The following is a 6,000-nucleotide window of genomic DNA, read 5'->3' as shown; positions in this document are numbered from 1 at the left end:
AGCTCAGTGCTCAGGGATACAGATGGTTTTGTAAGCAGAGTGGTAAGAGACACTCAGTTACAAAGAAATAATCTCTTTGGTACTGTAGCCTGAAAAGATTTTAATGGTAAATGGACTGCATCTATATATCTTTTATCCGAAGTGCTGTACATTCACCCATTCACTCACACACTCACACACCAACCGTGATAGGCTGCCATGCAGGGTACCAATCAGCTTGTTGGGTGCAATTGGGTGTTAGGTGTTTTGCTCAAAGACACTTTAACACACCCAAGGTGGGGGATCGAACCAGACTGCCAGACGACCACTCTTACCTCCTGAGCTAATGTCGCCCGTTATGGATTTGAACACAGGTTTCGGGGGCACATTTGTTGTTTCTGCTTGTGTATTTGTACTGGCATTCACAGCTTTTTTGGCCAGGCCATCTCCTGACATATATATCAATGGGGCTCCCCCATCTGGGCAAATGCAGACAAATAAAGAATATATAAATATATTAAATAAAACATAGGTATGTTCATTTCTATCCTAATAGAGTAGAAAATGACAGGTGTAACAGAAATTAACTCAACTGATTTACCTGTAGCCCAACATACTGTAACTGGGTCAGCCATTTTAAGCAGCTTCAAACCAGAGCCCTTCATAGTATATTCAGTAGCTAAACTTCATAGTATATTCAGGAGATAAAAAAACATTTTGCTCAATGACAGCTTGCCCATGTATTTCCATGTCCTTTTTTTCAGATAAAAAGACAGATAACACATACTGTGTGACTATAACTCGAGCGAGGTTATCACACCTCTACTTATTATGACTCCCCTGGCTGAGGACCCAGCCGGCTGGTTACTGGTGGAAACTGGCCTATTGGCTAAATGATGGAATGTTACTGTTGCTCATATAATTAGGTTCCAGAAAAGTCCGCCGGAGTTATGTCACCAACTGTCACACAAGCAGCGGATACACTATCCCGTATCCCTGTGTTCCTCATGAACATTTTTCAAGTTAACTAAAATGCTTGAGAAGAAAGATTCTTGTTTGATTTTACATATTCATGCAGGATGTTGGCAACAAATGGAGATTTAAAATATATATATATATATATTCTTCCTTTTATTTTGAGGTTACAAAACACATCTGGCCAAATGACAGCTCACACATTGAATGTGGCACACTGAGCTTCCTGGTGCATTCCAGGTGTAGACAATCTGCTCATCCTCCAAAACAGCTCCCAAAAGACAATTACAGTGATTATGTGTGATGTTGGAAATGCTGCACTGCCAAGCAAATCAACATCCTGAGAGGTGCCATGTCACATTCTACATTTAAATCACCTGGTAAATTCAGAACAAAAGAACCTTTTCTAAAATCCAACAAGAATTCCAGTAAAATATTCTGTGATTCATTTTATTTTTCATTGTATGTCAAAAGCTTAAAAACAAACATTCTTATCTCAGAAATATTTTGTAGCTTAACTAAACTGGTTGCCAACATAACTACATAAGCCATGGTCATAATTATTATTGGTTGCCCACAGCAAGTTCATTTCCTGGTTCTTATTACTCCCTGAACACTGTACTGTATGTTGTTATGAAATTCCTCCATCACAAAATGACTTCCTGATTTGTCCCTGTATTCAGAATCCTCATTGCTCTGCTTGTGTGCAATTAGGTTCATGTCAGGATGTGTTTTCATGATTGCCCTAAAATAGCATCATCCATTTTGCGCTGATGCGAATCTCTTGATGCTCTTGGGCTAAGATTACACAACCACCGCTGCAATGCAACGAGACCTCTGAAACCGCACAGTGAATATTTTCTTCGCATCCACCGGACTCTGAAGAATGACGATGCAGGTTTTGTAACACACTCCTACTTAGAATTCAACATCGCAGTTTAAATTGGGATACTTTGGAGGCAGCAGTGAACCATCCCACTAGCTTCTGAAAGAACAGGCAATGCCAGGGGAGTGCCAGGGTGGAACAGTTACCTTCTCCGACAGCTGGCCAGACTTTATATGCAATGACTACATACAGTACTTAGATTTGGAAAAACATTAAAAAATATAATATATATTTTTATGGAACCCTGTTTCATCATGGTTTTTAATATAACCTTCATGATGGGGGTACTGTGTAGGGGGGGGCCTGGGTGAGTATCAGAAAGGATGGAAACCCCTGCTCAGTTCACCGGTAATCAGCCTATTCTAAGTCAAATAAACAGGCGAATCTCACCCATCTTCATCCAACTCGAACTGTTATATTTCCACCAAAATGTAGGGCTCCTCATCAAACCAATCCCAAATGTTATGATTTGTACTTGTATTGTACGGTGTGAAACTGTGAAACTGTGCTTTATTGCTGCCAATGAGTTTGGTTTCACCCAGCTTTTGTTCTCAACCCCCTGATACTTATGTCAAACGGGAGTCTACCTCAGTGTTGAAGGTTCAGAGGCAATTATGCACTGTTAATAAGTCTTTCCGAAAGCAGTAGTAGTTTGTAGTTTGGGGTTATGCAGAAGTCACAGATATGATTAGAGAACTTGAAAATATAAGGGCACTGAACCTACTGTATGTAGTCTGCAAGGAGAGATGATTTACTGTATCATCTGCCAGGGATGAAGGAATACAACCATTTAATTGCACAATGAGGAAAATGGTGAATTATATAAAGTGAAAACATCTTATGCAAATGATGAATGTAAAAACTGATTAGGTTTTTTTAAAACTAATTTTTCTTGTTAGAATGAACCAAAATATTAATGGAATATCACAGTCATATCAATGGGTTGTTAATGAGAAAATTAACTAGTTCTATTTAAGTACTAGTACTAGTTAATTAATGATGGTCATTTATTAAGTAATTTATGAAGTATAAAAAAATAAAAAATACAAGAAAATATTGGCAAGGTGGTTCCAGCACTTGAGGACCGGTTTACAATATAATTATTATAATAATTATTTCAGCATTTATTGTCAGATGTGTTTAGATACACCAGTAGAGGATTTAACATTTTTTCCAGGGTATAAAATGTAAGTATTTCTATAAAAACGAGTGGGACCTAAAAGAGCAGGGGTGATTTCATTAAATAAATTAGATAGTAACTGTGTAAAGTGTTTAGATAGTAAAGTGTTTTTTGTTTACTCAGGTTCCCTTTAGCCAATATTACATTTTGTATTGGTCTGTATGTCTATGTCTGGTTTAATCTCTATGTCCGTAGTTTGTATAGGCAAATACGTATGTCTGATATAATTTTGATATAAAAGGGTACAAAATGTATCACACAGTGCAGACTTCTCATTCTGTTACCTGAGTTGCAGCAATGATGTCTACACATGCTATAGGTCTGCACATTACTAATTCCACTGCTAGCTTATCTATTTGAAAGTCTTAATAATGTATTAATGCAGACAATTAACTTGCATATGAATTATTAAAGGTTAATTTATCATGCTGATACTTAATTCGTTTCTATTGTCTTAGCCCACAAAATAGGCCACCTATATTTAGCTACAACTTCAAAATGTGGATTATCGCCAGTCACATGTTAATTGATAAAAACATTGACAATATGGGAAAACCTCAAAAAGACATGAACAGTCTGATGTACAGATGTGATGGCTTCTTTAGAGGTGTATTTTCAGTGCATGTATAGTATAGCATTCATAAGCATTTACATACACACACACACACATACAGAGACAGATATAACTGTATGAACTGTATATGAACTTGTATAAAGGGCATAATTGTTCATAGGTCTCATTATTACATCAAATTTGTTATTGGATATAGGTATACTACACCAGTACATACACTTCAGAATGTACACATCCGTTTGTTTTACCTTTATGGCGGTGAATATCTTAAAAATAAAACAGTATAATTGTATCATTTAATGCATAGTTTCAGTAAAAGTAGAGTTTGTTTCATGCCTTTTTTGCTGCAACAATTTATTTGCATCTCTTACATCCAGCTTGTGGCTCAATGTTACATATTTATTTAGACACAGTATTTCTTTTTCTACAATTGTATGTACATTCCAGCTGGTTGGGCACCCACTGTCACAAGCCATTTCCATGAATTCATCACAGTTTACTTCTAGATTACTTTTTCCATTCGCTAACAACTATGGGATTGAGGAGTCACTCCGTAAAGGGCAACATTTTGAGTGTCAAACCCTAACCAAGTTTGTATGAGTCTGACGGGACTCAGGTATACTCTATAAGTAGTAATTTATCACAGAACATTTCTGTGTGGCTGTCAAGTATTTTAATATAATATTTTAAAATCTAATCCAGAATGCATTAGGTTCCAGGATACACTCATATTTCAGGTTCCTTGCTCTGCATAATTGAACAGAGAGCTCCCTTTCGTCCTGCTGCAGTCAAAGGCCCTCGGGACTGCAAATCCCCCTCCTGTTGGGGCTGGGAATCACTGTAGTGTATGTGAGGACATTAAACTCACCGTAGTGTATGTAAGGACATTAAACTCACTGTAGTGTATGTAAGGACATTAAACTCACTGTAGTGTAGGTAAGGACATTAAACTCTCCGTAGTGTAGGTAAGGACATTAAACTCACTGTAGTGTATGTAAGGACATTAAACTCTCCGTAGTGTAGGTAAGGACATTAAATGGTATTTATATAGCGCCTTTATCCAAAACGCTGTACAATTGATGCTTTTCATTCACCCATTCATACACACACTCACCGACGGCGATTGGCTGCCATGTAAGGCGCCGACCAGCTCGTCAGGAGCATTTGGGGGTTGGGTGTCTTGCTCAGGGACACTTCGACACAGCCCGGGCAGGGGATTGGGCAGGGGATCGAGCCGGCAACCCTCCGACTGCCAGACGACTGCTCTTACTGCCTGAGCCATGTCACCCCCCATTAAACTCCCCCATTAAACATTAAACTCACCTTAGAGTATGTAAGGACATTAAACTCACCGTCGTGTATGTAAGGACATTGGAATCACCTTAGTGTATGTAAGGACAATAAGCTCACCTTCGTGTACAGTATGTATAGGTATGGTGAGGACATTATAATGTTATGTTTGCATAAATGACAAACAATAGAAACAGAACTTGTGAATGAAAAGTAAGAACCAAAGACAGGTAAACTACACAAATTGTAACCAATGTGCGTCTGTGTTTGTGCATGTGTTTGCATGCATGCATGTGTGAGTGTGTGCATGTGTGTGTGTGTGTGTGTGTGTGTGTGTGTGTGTGCGCGTCCGTGCCTACGTGCTTGTTTGTGTATGTGTGTGTTTGTGTTTACAAAAGCGTCTACCACGACACAGAGAAAGCCCATTGTTGAAATGCACCGGCTGACCCATGCGGAGCTGGGTTGACTCCAGGCCATTAAGGAGATAGCATCGATATGCCCCCCTGGAGGAAATGGCTGCGGGCTGCCTCAGCCTGCTGGGTGATTTCACAGCTGAGAGATCCTGCGGATGTCTGGATGAGGGAGGAAGGAGAAGGGGCTGTGGAGAAGTACATTTCCTTGATCATTTCATGTAACACGAATAATAAAGGGTAGGCTTAATAATAGAACTACTGTTGGTGTCATTTAACATTCTTCAGTTAATTCACATTCATATAAATCAGAATGTTTAGACAGAAGAAATGCCCTGAATATATGTCATTTATATGGCTTCAACAAGTATGTTTTATGCTGAAAACAATGTACAGGACCATAATTGCAAACGTTAACAGTAAAGGTTGATCCTGAAATATTTTGGGAAATGCATATTAGTGTTTTCAATTCAATTTTATTTCTATACAAGGGAAGAAGGGAAGAAAAAATACCAGCCCTAAGCCACCAAATAGCATATGAATTTGATGCATATGTTTTTGACCAATTTCATTAACTGGAACATTAAGAAGGAAATTAATTTATTAAATAATATCATACCAGTACTGCTCGATTCATCCTGTGGGGTTAAATATACAGATAAAATTTTAGTGTACATTCATAAGAATGTCAAGATTGCATGCTTTT

This window comes from Conger conger, chromosome 14 (assembly GCF_963514075.1).
Source record: "Conger conger chromosome 14, fConCon1.1, whole genome shotgun sequence".
Lineage (NCBI taxonomy): Eukaryota > Metazoa > Chordata > Actinopteri > Anguilliformes > Congridae > Conger > Conger conger.
This window is presented reverse-complemented; position numbering follows the sequence as displayed.